The sequence below is a fragment of the Hyla sarda genome, chromosome 2 (assembly GCF_029499605.1).
Source record: "Hyla sarda isolate aHylSar1 chromosome 2, aHylSar1.hap1, whole genome shotgun sequence".
Lineage (NCBI taxonomy): Eukaryota > Metazoa > Chordata > Amphibia > Anura > Hylidae > Hyla > Hyla sarda.
In genome coordinates, this window is record NC_079190.1 from 20,390,404 (window position 1) to 20,404,858 (window position 14,455).

Below are 14,455 nucleotides of genomic sequence, written 5' to 3' on the forward strand. Positions count from 1 at the left end.
CTGCAAAATGAAAGAAGCAATCTGATTGGTTGGCTATGGGCAACTGGGCAACTTTTCCTCTGGACGGGTTTTGATAAATCTCCCCCCATGTGTTTGCGCCCTCATTCGGATTGTTTTCGATATAAGCCGCCACATGATTTGCACCTAGAACTGATGATTCACGTTTTTAGCGACTCCTCTATCTCCGAGCCGCGGCACCGGCTGCTGACATCCACAAAATATACAAATGAGAGGAAAAGATCTCACCGCGCAGCCGAAAATATGCTGCAAACACAAAATGATCGCCGCTATAGAAAAGACGGGAACATAATGTAAATATTGCGCTGTCCGCGCCGAGCGCCGCTCCGCTGTTCTCTCACGTACAGAAACTTTCATTACTTTTCCTTTTTTTCCCATCTAACAAAATATATTTTCCTTACAATGAATGAAACTTCTCCAGAATCAAATCATTCTCCAGGTTCTACAGGAAAAAGTTCATTTCCTGCCAAGATAGACGTCCGGAACGTTCTACAGAGCGGAGGAAACAATGAAGGAGTATAGAGGTTTTCTTAAAGGAGACGGAATACTTGGTCACACGACCTGTGAGGTCACACGAGGCCTCCTCGACTGAAGGGGGCGCTATAGGTGTTCAGGCATCTGAGGCATGAGACCTAAAAATTATAATAAATCTGCACATATATACAGGACTGCAGAGCTATAATATATACAGAAATACAGGACTGCAGAGCTATAATATATACAGAAATACAGGACTGCAGAGCTATAATATATATATATATATATATATATATATATATATATATATACAGGACTGCAGAGCTATAATATATATATATATATATATATATATATATATATACAGGACTGCAGAGCTATAATATATATATATATATATATATATATATACAGGACTGCAGAGCTATAATATATACAGAAATACAGGACTGCAGAGCTATAATATATACAGAAATACAGGACTGCAGAGCTATAATATATACAGAAATACAGGACTGCAGAGCTATAATATATACAGAAATACAGGACTGCAGAGCTATAATAAATACAGAAATACAGGACTGCAGAGCTATAATATATATAGAAATACAGGACTGCAGAGCTATAATATATATAGAAATACAGGACTGCAGAGCTATAATATATATAGAAATACAGGACTGCAGAGCTATAATATATATAGAAATACAGGACTGCAGAGCTATAATATATATAGAAATCCAGGACTGCAGAGCTATAATATATACAGAAATACAGGACTGCAGAGCTATAATATATACAGAAATACAGGACTGCAGAGCTATAATATATACAGAAATACAGGACTGCAGACCTATAATATATACAGAAATACAGGACTGCAAAGCTATAATATATACAGAAATACAGGACTGCAGAGCTATAATATATACAGAAATACAGGACTGCAGAGCTATAATATATACAGAAATACAGGACTGCAAAGCTATAATATATACAGAAATACAGGACTGCAGAGCTATAATATATACAGAAATACAGGACTGCAGAGCTATAATATATACAGAAATACAGGACTGCAGAGCTATAATATATATATATATATATATATATATATACAGGACTGCAGAGCTATAATATATACAGAAATACAGGACTGCAGAGCTATAATATATATATATATATATATATATATATATATATATATATATATATATAAACAGGACTGCAGAGCTATTATATATACAGAAATACAGGACTGCAGAGCTATAATATATATAGAAATACAGGACTGCAGAGCTATAATATATACAGAAATACAGGACTGCAGAGCTATAATATATACAGAAATACAGGACTGCAGAGCTACAATATATACAGAAATACAGGACTGCAGAGCTACAATATATACAGAAATACAGGACTGCAGAGCTATAATATATGCAGAAATACAGTACTGCAGAGCTATAATATATACAGAAATACAGGACTGCAGAGCTATAATATATACAGAAATACAGGACTGCAGAGCTATAATATATACAGAAATACAGGACTGCAGAGCTATAATATATACAGAAATACAGGACTGCAGAGCTATAATATATATATAAATAGAGGACTGCAGAGCTATAATATATACAGAAATAGAGGACTGCAGAGCTATAATATATATAGAAATACAGGACTGCAGAGCTATAATATATACAGAAATACAGGACTGCAGAGCTATAATATATACAGAAATACAGGACTGCAGAGCTATAATATATACAGAAATACAGGACTGCAGACCTATAATATATACAGAAATACAGGACTGCAGAGCTATAATATATATAGAAATACAGGACTGCAGAGCTATAATACATATAGAAATACAGGACTGCAGAGCTATAATATATATAGAAATACAGGACTGCAGAGCTATAATATATATAGAAATACAGGACTGCAGAGCTATAATATATATATATATAGAAATACAGGACTGCAGAGCTATAATACATATAGAAATACAGGACTGCAGAGCTATAATATATATAGAAATACAGGACTGCAGAGCTATAATATATATAGAAATACAGGACTGCAGAGCTATAATATATACAGAAATACAGGACTGCAGAGCTATAATACATATACAGAAATACAGGACTGCAGAGCTATAATATATATAGAAATACAGGACTGCAGAGCTATAATATATATATAGAAATACAGGACTGCAGAGCTATAATATATATATAGAAATACAGGACTGCAGAGCTATAATATATACAGGAATAGTGAACTGCAGAGCTATAATATATATAGACACACAGGACTGCAGAGCTATAATATATATAGAAACACAGGACTGCAGAACTATTATATATATATAGAAACAGGACTGCAGAGCTATAATATATACAGAAATAGAGAACTGCAGAGCTATAATATATATAGAAATACAGGACTGCAGAGCTATAATATATACAGAAATACAGGACTGCAGAGCTATAATATATACAGAAATCCAGGACAGCAGAGCTATAATATATACAGAAATAGAGGACTGCAGAGCTATAATATATATATATATAGAAATACAGGACTGCAGAGCTATAATATATACAGAAATACAGGACTGCAGAGCTATAATATATATATATATATATTATATATATATAAACACAGGACTGCAGAGCTATAATACATATACAGAAATACAGGACTGCAGAGCTATAATATATATATATATATATATATATATATATATATATATATATATATATAAACAGGACTGCAGAGCTATAATATATACAGAAATACAGGACTGCAGAGCTATAATATACATAGAAATACAGGACTGCAGAGCTATAATATATATAGAAATAGAGGACTGCAGAGCTATAATATATACAGAAATCCAGGACAGCAGAGCTATAATATATACAGAAATACAGGACTGCAGAGCTATAATATATACAGAAATACAGGACTGCAGAGCTATAATATATATATATATATATATATATATATATTATATATATATATATAAACACAGGACTGCAGAGCTATAATATATATAGAAATACAGGACTGCAGAGCTATAATATATATAGAAATACAGGACTGCAGAGCTATAATATATACAGAAATAGAGGACTGCAGAGCTATAATATATATAGAAATACAGGACTGCAGAGCTATAATATATATATAGAAATACAGGACTGCAGAGCTATAATATATATAGAAATACAGGACTGCAGAGCTATAATATATATAGAAATACAGGACTGCAGAGCTATAATATATATAGAAATACAGGACTGCAGAGCTATAATATATATAGAAATACAGGACTGCAGAGCTATAATATATATAGAAATACAGGACTGCAGAGCTATAATATATACAGAAATACAGGACTGCAGAGCTATAATATATACAGAAATACAGGACTGCAGAGCTATAATATATATAGAAATACAGGACTGCAGAGCTATAATATATACAGAAATACAGGACTGCAGAGCTATAATACATATACAGAAATACAGGACTGCAGAGCTATAATATATATAGAAATACAGGACTGCAGAGCTATAATATATATATAGAAATACAGGACTGCAGAGCTATAATATATATATAGAAATACAGGACTGCAGAGCTATAATATATACAGGAATAGTGAACTGCAGAGCTATAATATATATAGACACACAGGACTGCAGAGCTATAATATATATAGAAACACAGGACTGCAGAACTATTATATATATATAGAAACAGGACTGCAGAGCTATAATATATACAGAAATAGAGAACTGCAGAGCTATAATATATATAGAAATACAGGACTGCAGAGCTATAATATATACAGAAATACAGGACTGCAGAGCTATAATATATACAGAAATCCAGGACAGCAGAGCTATAATATATACAGAAATAGAGGACTGCAGAGCTATAATATATATATATATAGAAATACAGGACTGCAGAGCTATAATATATACAGAAATACAGGACTGCAGAGCTATAATATATATATATATATATATATATATATATATATATATATATTATATATATATATAAACACAGGACTGCAGAGCTATAATACATATACAGAAATACAGGACTGCAGAGCTATAATATATATATATATATATATATATATATATATATATATATATATAAACAGGACTGCAGAGCTATAATATATACAGAAATACAGGACTGCAGAGCTATAATATACATAGAAATACAGGACTGCAGAGCTATAATATATACAGAAATCCAGGACAGCAGAGCTATAATATATACAGAAATACAGGACTGCAGAGCTATAATATATACAGAAATACAGGACTGCAGAGCTATAATATATATATATATATATATATATATATATATATATATATTATATATATATATAAACACAGGACTGCAGAGCTATAATATATATAGAAATACAGGACTGCAGAGCTATAATATATATAGAAATACAGGACTGCAGAGCTATAATATATACAGAAATAGAGGACTGCAGAGCTATAATATATATAGAAATACAGGACTGCAGAGCTATAATATATATAGAAATACAGGACTGCAGAGCTATAATATATATAGAAATACAGGACTGCAGAGCTATAATATATATAGAAATACAGGACTGCAGAGCTATAATATATACAGAAATACAGGACTGCAGAGCTATAATATATATAGAAATACAGGACTGCAGAGCTATAATATATATAGAAATACAGGACTGCAGAGCTATAATATATATAGAAATACAGGACTGCAGAGCTATAATATATACAGAAATAGAGGACTGCAGAGCTATAATATATATAGAAATACAGGACTGCAGAGCTATAATATATATAGAAATACAGGACTGCAGAGCTATAATATATATAGAAATACAGGACTGCAGAGCTATAATATATATAGATATACAGGACTGCAGAGCTATAATACATCTTTATAGAAATACAGGACTGCAGAGCTATAATATATATATAGAAATACAGGACTGCAGAGCTATAATATATACAGAAATACAGGACTGCAGAGCTATAATATATATATAGAAATACAGGACTGCAGAGCTATAATACATCTTTATAGAAATACAGGACTGCAGAGCTATAATATATATATAGAAATACAGGACTGCAGAGCTATAATACATCTTTATAGAAATACAGGACTGCAGAGCTATAATATATCTATATAGAAACAAAGGACTGCAGAGCTCCTTCTCCTCCACATCTCTATAGCACACCCTCTGAAGCAGGACACTGTTTTCTATGATGTTTCCCATACACTGCACAGACAAGGAGATCCTGTTCCCCTATGTCCATTTAGCACATCCTCAGAAGTAGCAGCAGCATGGAGGCTATTATAGAGCCTTACTGAGCATTGTAAGCTTTAAATCCTACATAAGGGTGGGACCCAATTCTCACTTTTCTGCCACTCATCCTTCCTCTCCTTCTTCCCCCCCCTCCCCTCTCAGTAGACTTCTATGAACAGCATGTAATCTGATCTCTCAGTATAGGTAAAAAAAAAAAAAAAAAAAAAGCAGTCATTACAGAATTCCTTCCGATAAGAGCCTGTAGTGTGTCACACAAATGAAGCAATTCACCGATGGCTACCTGCCTTCCAGACATCACTTCTGAACCTGATCACGGGGTGTCTTGTTTCACGAACCACCAACAATTGAAAGTAATCACATTGGATTCTGGCAGGTGTTCAGTTTGCCTATAGCACCCCCGCAGGGAGGCTGGAAATTACAAGGTTTTAATATAACATTATTAAAGGGGTACTCCGATAGAAAACATTATATTTTTTTATTTTTATTTTTTAATAAACTGGTGCCAGAAAGTGAAACAGATTTGTAAGTGACTTCTATTAAAAAATCTTAACCCCTCCAGTACTTATTTGCTGCTGCATGCTACAGAGGAAATCTTTTTCTTTTTTAATTTCTTTTCTGTCTGTCCACAGTGCTCACTGCTGACACCTCTGTCCGTGTCAGGAACTGTCCAGAGGCAGCTTAGGTTTGCTATGGGGATTTTCTCCTGCTCTGGACAGTTCCTGACAGGGACAGAGGTGTCAGCAGAGAGCACTGTGGTCAGACAGAAAAGAAATTCAAAAAGAAAAGAACTTCCTCTGTAGTATACAGCTGCTAATAAATACTGAAAGGATTAAAGTCATTTACAATTCTGTTTAACTTTCTGGAGCCAGTTGACTTAAAAAGACCTTACAAAAAATGTTTTCCACCGGAGTACCCCTTTAATAACACATGTCAAGACCTCCATTGCATACAATAGCCCAGTGTTTCCCAACAGGGTGCCTCCAGCTGTTGCAAAACTACAACTACCAGCATGCCCGGACAGCCGTTGGCTGTCCGGGCATGCTGGTAGTTGTAGTTTTGCAACAGCTGGAGGCACCCTGTTGGGAAACACTGTTGTAGATGAATAAATAGCACAGTATTTAAGCTCACAACATTGCCTGGCATAGAGTATATGGACAATTAATAATCCCTATAATAACACAAAAGGACTTTTTTCCTGAATTAACGTTTACTTTAAGTACAATATGGCCCAATTTGCTGCAAAGAATGAAGCAGAACGGCACCCGCACAGGAGACCAAAAGAAGACGCCTGGGGACAGTGAAGACATCTGGAAGACATTAGCTACAGGACATTAGATACCAGTCGAGCGTCCTCGCATACAGGACCATATGTACAGAGTTATACGCTCGCTCAGGTCCATGGAGAAGTACTGAGATACTGCGGCTGTCATTGTTATGGGGGCACTTCGGTTGTGACTGTTATGGGAAGACTGTGGGGCTGGTACTGTTATAGCGACTGTGGCTGTCCTCAGTATGGGGTCTTTGTAATGGTGGCACTGTGGCTGTTATTGTTATGGGGCACTGAGGCTGTCATTGTTATGGGGCAGTTCGGTTGACTTTTATGGTCACTGTAATATGGCTTTATGACCGTCTCTGTTAAGGGGACACTGTAGTCTTTTATTGTCAGTGTTATAGAAAGCTTTGTTTGACTGTTATGGGGCACTTCGGTTGTGACTGTTATGGGAACACTGTAGCTGGTACTGTTATAGCGACTGTGGCTGTCCTCAGTATGGGGTCTTTGTAATGGTGGCACTGAGGCTGTTACTGTTATGGGAATACAGTGGCTGGCACTGTTATATGGACTGTGACAATCTCTATTATGGGCTATACTTGTTATGGGGGCACTGGGCTTTCCTATGAGTAGACTTTTATGGTCACTGTAATATGACTTTATGACCGACTCTGTTATGGGGACACTGTAGACTTTTATTGTCAGTGTTATAGAAAGCTTTGTTTGATTGTTATGGGGGCACTGAGGCTGTCATTGTTATGGGGCACTTCGGTTGTGACGTTATGGGAACACTGTGGCTGGTACTGTTATAGCGACTGTGGCTGCTGTCCTCAGTATGGGGTCTTTGTAATGGTGGCACTGAGGCTGTTATTGTTATGGGGCACTGAGGCTGTCATTCTTATGGGGCACTTCGGTTGTCACTGTTGTGGGAACACTGTAGCTGGTCAGTATGGGGTCTTTGTAATGGTGGCACTGTGGTTGTTATGGGATTACTGTGGCTGACACTGTTATATGGACTGTGACAGTCTCTACAATGGAGACTCTGTGGCTATCCCTGTTATGGGGGCACTATGATAGGCTTTCCTATGAGTAGACTTACATGCTCACTGTTACATGGCTCTATGACAGTACCTGTTATTGGGACACTGTTGACTTTTATTGTCAGTGTTATAGAAAGCTTTGACTGTTATGGGGGCACTGAGGCTGTCTTTGTTATGAGGCACTTTGGTTGTGACTGTTATGGGAACACTGCGGCTGGTACTGTTATAGCGACTGTGGCTGCTGTCCTCAGTATGGGGTCTTTGTAATGGTGGCACTGTGGCTGTTATTGTTATGGGGCACTGAGGCTGTCATTGTTATGGGGCATTTCGGTTGTGACTGTTATCAAAACACTGTAGCTGGTACTGTTATAGCGACTGGCTTTCCTCAGTATGGGGTCTTTGTAATGGTGGCACTGTGGTTGTTATGGGAATACAGTGGCTGACACTGTTATATGGACTGTGACAATTTCTATTATGGGCTATTCCTGTTATGGGGGCACTGGGCTTTCCTATGAGTAGACTTTTATGGTCACTGTTATATGGCTTTATGACCAACTCTGTTATGGGGACACTGTAGACTTTTATTGTCAGTGTTATAGAAAGCTTTGATTGACTGTTATGGGGGCACTGAGGCTGTCATCGTTATGGGGCACTTCGGTTGTGACTGTTATGGGAACACTGCAGCTGGTACTGTTATAGCGACTGTGGCTGTCCTCAGTTTGGGGTCTTTGTAATGGTGGCACTGTGGTTGTTATTGTTATGGGAATGCAGTGGCTGACACTGTTATATGGACTGTGACGATCTCTATTATGGGCTATACTTGTTATGGGGGCACTGAGCTTTCCTATGAGTAGACTTTCATGGTCACTTTAATATGGCTTTATGACCGACTCTGTTATTGGGACGCTGTAGACTTTTATTGTCACTGGTATAGAAAGCTTTGTTTGACTGTTATGGGGGCACTGAGGCTGTCATTGTTATGGGGCACTTCGGTTGTAACTGTAATGGGAACACTGGCTGGTACTGTTATAGCGACTGTGGCTGCTGTCCTCAGTATGGGGTCTTTGTAATGGTGGTACTGTGCTTGTTACTGTTATGGGAATATAGTGGCTGACACTGTTATATGGACTGTGACAGCCTCTGTGGCTATCCCTGTTATGGGGGCACTGTGATAGGCTTTCCTATGAGTAGACTTTCATACATGGCTCTATGACAGTACCTGTTATGGGAACACTGTTGACTTTTATTGTCACTGCTATAGAAAGCTTTGTTTGACTGTTATGGGGGCACTGAGGCTGTTATTGTTATGGGGCTCTAGGACTGTCCCTTATGTGCAGCTATTTTTCTTATTTGGACACCTTAGCTGGCTCTATGAGGCACTAGGGGGGATTCATCAAAACCTGTGTAGAGGAGGAGTGGTGCAGTTGCCCAAAACAACCAGACTGCTTGTTTCACTTTTATTTTTAAAATGACTCTGAAAAATGAAAGAAGCGATCTGATTGGTTGCTATGGGCAACTGCACCGCTCTTCCTCTCCACAGGTTTTATAAAACTCCCCGCTATGTCTATCTCAGTTATGAACACTGTGTCTGATACAGTTGGGGGGACACTGGGGAAGATTTATCAGAAACTGTCCAGAGGAAAAGTTGCCCAGTTGCCCATAGCAACCAATCAGATCGCTTCTTTCATTATTGAAAATACATCTGCAAAATGAAAGAAGCAAACTGATTGGTTGCTATGGGCAACTCAGCAACCTTTCCTCTGGACAGGTTTTGATAAATCTCTCCCACTAAGTCTGTTGTGGGGGCACTGTGACTGTCACTGCTATGAGGATACACTGGTTGCTATTGTTATGTGGACACTGTGGAAGATATAATTATAGGGACTGTGGTTGTCCCTATGATGGGGACTCTATACTTGGCTCTGTTATGAGGCTCTGTTGCAGAGGGTATTAAAAGCATATCAAATTTTTTGGTGGGAGCACTCTACATGGCTCTGTTATGGGGGCACGGTTTATGGCTCTGTTATTGGGGCTCTTTGCATGGCTTTGTTATGGGGGCACTGGTACGATGCAATGTGTCTGGCTTTGCAATGAATAGTTATGTTATAGGGGCACTATGCATGGTTATGTTATAGGGGCACTGTGTATGGCCTTGTTATGGGGGCACTGTGCATGGCTCTGTTATAAGGGCTCTGTACATGGCTCTGTTATGGAGCAATGTGGCTGGTTTTGTAATGGAGAACTAAGCCTGGTTATGTTATGGGGACAATGTGCCTGGCTGTAACAAGGCCCTTGTTGCAGTTTCTGTGGTGTCCCGGTACCGTATTGCATACCGTACCTAGTGTGGTGGTCCCCAAAGTCAGAGTAACTACGCTCAGTTAGGGTCCCCCAGGTGGGGCAGCCCCTAGTCGCCTCTTCTCTACTCTAATTCTATAGTGTTAACACATGTATATATTTAGTAATAATGTATATTTAATATAATGCATAGTACTTACCTTCGGTCATGTGACAATGTTAATATCCTCTATGGTATGTTGTAGGACCTTTGGAGGTCCTTGGGTCACATGTTACCCATAAACCTTTGTAATGGTGATTGACACAAGTATTGGACCAATTAGCACTAGTCCAGCCATGCCCATATAAGGGAGCTGTAGCCAATTATCGCTCTCTTGGGTTGCTTCTCTCGTGGATGCCGGACTAGCAGGACGGATCTGCGCAACTTGCAAAGACACGCTAGGCCTGAAAACCTACCGGCCTCAGCGGAACTTAAACCGTGAGTTCTAAACTACCCCTGCTAAAGCTAGCGTGACTAATGGACCGCAACTAATTCCCCTAAATCCAGTGGAATAGCGCATATTAACCTAAAGACTCTAAACTGCTAAAGTCCCAACCTTTGTCAATCTCCAAAGAAAGCTTGCATATATAGCAACTGCCCGGTTATGAAGCTTGCATAAAATCTTCAGTAAAAGTTACAACTGTTTCAGAAAACTCTCCGGTTGTGGACATTCCATTATTATCTACCTTCCTATCGCTCTTGGGAAGGGTGGCGGTAGGACAAGCTTTACAGAGGAGCCCGCACCCTGGCATCACGAATAGCAAGGGTTAACAAGCACCCTTTAGTCACCGCACAGCTACACTCCCCCAGGCTATCACACTTACTATTATGGGACATTGTGTTTGCCTTTGTTATGGGGGGGGGGGGGGGGATGCTTTGGCCGTCATTGTCATTGGGCCACTCTTCAGTTAGATTTGCCTTGTTATGGGAACAACATGGGGAGATTTTTTAACACCGGTGTTTGATACTCTAATGCATTGTTTTCCAATCAGTGTGCCTCCAGCTGTTGCAACACCACAACTCCTAGCATCCTGGAAGTTGTAGTTTTGCAACAGCTGGAGGTGCACTGTTTGAGAAACGCTGCTCTAGTCTTAAGCTGAAGTGTATTGGAGTAAAATATGTCCAACTTATGAAGAGGTGTATGTCTCCTAAGATCTGGAGCATCTTGGGCTGTTCTGAAGAATCCAACTGAAACCTGAGCACCAACTGTGAGTAGAGGGTCCGTTTTAGTGTGCAAGGAGTCCTCTTTCCCACCTGGTGTATGTCTGTGCCCCCCCCCCCCCCCCCCCCCCTGATGGTCTCCAAGAGAACCTTCAGCAGAGATGCGGCTGTGTATATTAGTATATCGCCGGTAATGTCAGCATTAAGCTCCGTGCGGATAGAAGATGCAGGCACAGCGCGACACTCTCCCCTCCACGTTAGTCTGGTTGTCAGCGGTTTCCTGCTCTAGCTGAAGGCGGTAGGAGCGCACTGTGTGCGACCGCTCACTTCAGCCAGCTCCCATGGTCATCTGACTGCCGCCGGTACTTATACACCCATTCACATACATACTTCATTTATTATAAATATTTTGGAGACAATATTTTTATCCGTCATTTTGAGTGGACCATATAAATAGGCCACATTTACAAAATGACCTTGTTTATAAGAAACAATAGAATACATATTTACTGTTCCTTTTGATAGTTTGAGAGATACCTTCATTGAAACCCTCATAGGTACTCTCCGGCTCTTAAGAGGGATCCAAGACCGATCCACTCCATATTGGTGAAGAGCCATGATCAATCCACAGGTGTTAGATTTTCCAGACCATATAAGTAACGAATGTGTCTACCTTTATTATAACATATACCACTGAGGAAGGGGTACTTAACGGTTTATGTTCACCTATACACCCCGAAACGCGTTTGGTTGACTTATTTTACCTATTCCCTATTCACACTATGATTACAAGGTTTTAATATAACATTATTAAAGGGGTACTCCGATAGAAAACATTATATTTTTTTTATTTTTAAATAAACTGGTGCCAGAAAGTTAAACAGATTTGTAAGTGACTTCTATTAAAAAATCTTAACCCCTCCAGTACTTATTTGCTGCTGCATGCTACAGAGGAAATCCTTTTCTTGAACTGTGCTATTTATTCATCTACAACAGTGTTTCCCAACAGAGTGCCTCCAGCTGTTGCAAAACTACAACTACCAGCATGCCCGGACAGCCGTTGGCTGTCCGGGCATGCTGGTAGTTGTAGTTTTGCAACAGCTGGAGGCACCCTGTTGGGAAACACTGGGCTATTGTATGCAATGGAGGTCTTGACATGTGTTATTAAAGGGGTACTCCGGTGGAAAACATTTTTTGTAAGGTCTTTTTAAGTCAACTGGCTCCAGAAAGTTAAACAGAATTGTAAATTACTTTAATCCTTTCAGTATTTATTAGCAGCTGTATACTACAGAGGAAGTTCTTTTCTTTTTGAATTTCTTTTCTGTCTGTCCACAGTGCTCACTGCTGACACCTCTGTCCGTGTCAGGAACTGTCCAGAGGCAGCTTAGGTTTGCTATGGGGATTTTCTCCTGCTCTGGACAGTTCCTGACAGGGACAGAGGTGTCAGCAGAGAGCACTGTGGTCAGACAGAAAAGAAATTCAAAAAGAAAAGAACTTCCTCTGTAGTATACAGCCGCTAATAAATACTGAAAGGATTAAAGTAATTTACAATTCTGTTTAACTTTCTGGAGCCAGTTGACTTAAAAAGACCTTACAAAAAATGTTTTCCACCAGAGTACCCCTTTAATAACACATGTCAAGACCTCCATTGCATACAATAGCCCAGTGTTTCCCAACAGGGTGCCTCCAGCTGTTGCAAAACTACAACTACCAGCATGCCCGGACAGCCGTTGGCTGTCCGGGCATGCTGGTAGTTGTAGTTTTGCAACAGCTGGAGGCACCCTGTTGGGAAACACTGTTGTAGATGAATAAATAGCACAGTATTTAAGCTCACAACATTGCCTGGCATAGAGTATATGGACAATGAATAATCCCTATAATAACACAAAAGGACTTTTTTCCTGAATTAACGTTTACTTTAAGTACAATATGGCCCAATTTGCTGCAAAGAATGAAGCAGAACGGCACCCGCACAGGAGACCAAAAGAAGACGCCTGGGGACAGTGAAGACATCTGGAAGACATTAGCTACAGGACATTAGATACCAGTCGAGCGTCCTCGCATACAGGACCATATGTACAGAGTTATACGCTCGCTCAGGTCCATGGAGAAGTACTGAGATACTGCGGCTGTCATTGTTATGGGGGCACTTTGGTTGTGACTGTTATGGGAACACTGTGGCTGGTACTGTTATAGCGACTGTGGCTGTCCTCAGTATGGGGTCTTTGTAATGGTGGCACTGTGGCTGTTATTGTTATGGGGCACTGAGGCTGTCATTGTTAAGGGGCAGTTCGGTTGTGACTGTTATGGGAACACTGCAGCTGGTACTGTTATAGCGACTGTGGCTTTCCACAGTATGGGGTCTTTGTAATGGTGGCACTGTGGTTGTTATTGTTATGGGAATGCAGTGGCTGACACTGTTATATGGACTGTGGCGATCTCTATTATGGGCTATTCCTGTTATGGGGGCACTGGGCTTTCCTATGAGTAGACTTTTATGGTCACTGTAATATGGCTTTATGACCAACTCTGTTATGGGGACACTGTAGACTTTTATTGTCAGTGTTATAGAAAGCTTTGTTTGATTGTTATGGGGGCACTGAGGCTGTCATTGTTATGGGGCACTTCGGTTGTGACGTTATGGGAACACTGTGGCTGGTACTGTTATAGCGACTGTGGCTGCTGTCCTCAGTATGGGGTCTTTGTAATGGTGGCACTGAGGCTGTTATTGTTATGGGGCACTGAGGCTGTCATTCTTATGGGGCACTTCG

General features: G+C 39.3%; 1 protein-coding gene across 3 annotated transcripts in view; it reads right to left on the bottom strand.

The window, feature by feature from the left end:
• The window catches only part of RAB30 (RAB30, member RAS oncogene family), a 156,168-nt gene that overhangs the window by 93,710 nt on the left and 48,003 nt on the right, over nucleotides 1-14,455 (bottom strand). Inside the window, exon 4 of one of the 3 annotated variants that reach the window (XM_056561296.1) lies at nucleotides 6,159-6,286. The exons of 1 other annotated variant lie outside the window; for it this stretch is intronic. The gene's annotated coding sequence lies outside the window, so the exon portion shown is untranslated. Of the gene's footprint in view, nucleotides 1-419; nucleotides 439-6,158; nucleotides 6,287-14,455 lie in introns of those variants that run through there. One more of the 3 variants, XM_056561297.1, reaches the window with a different exon arrangement.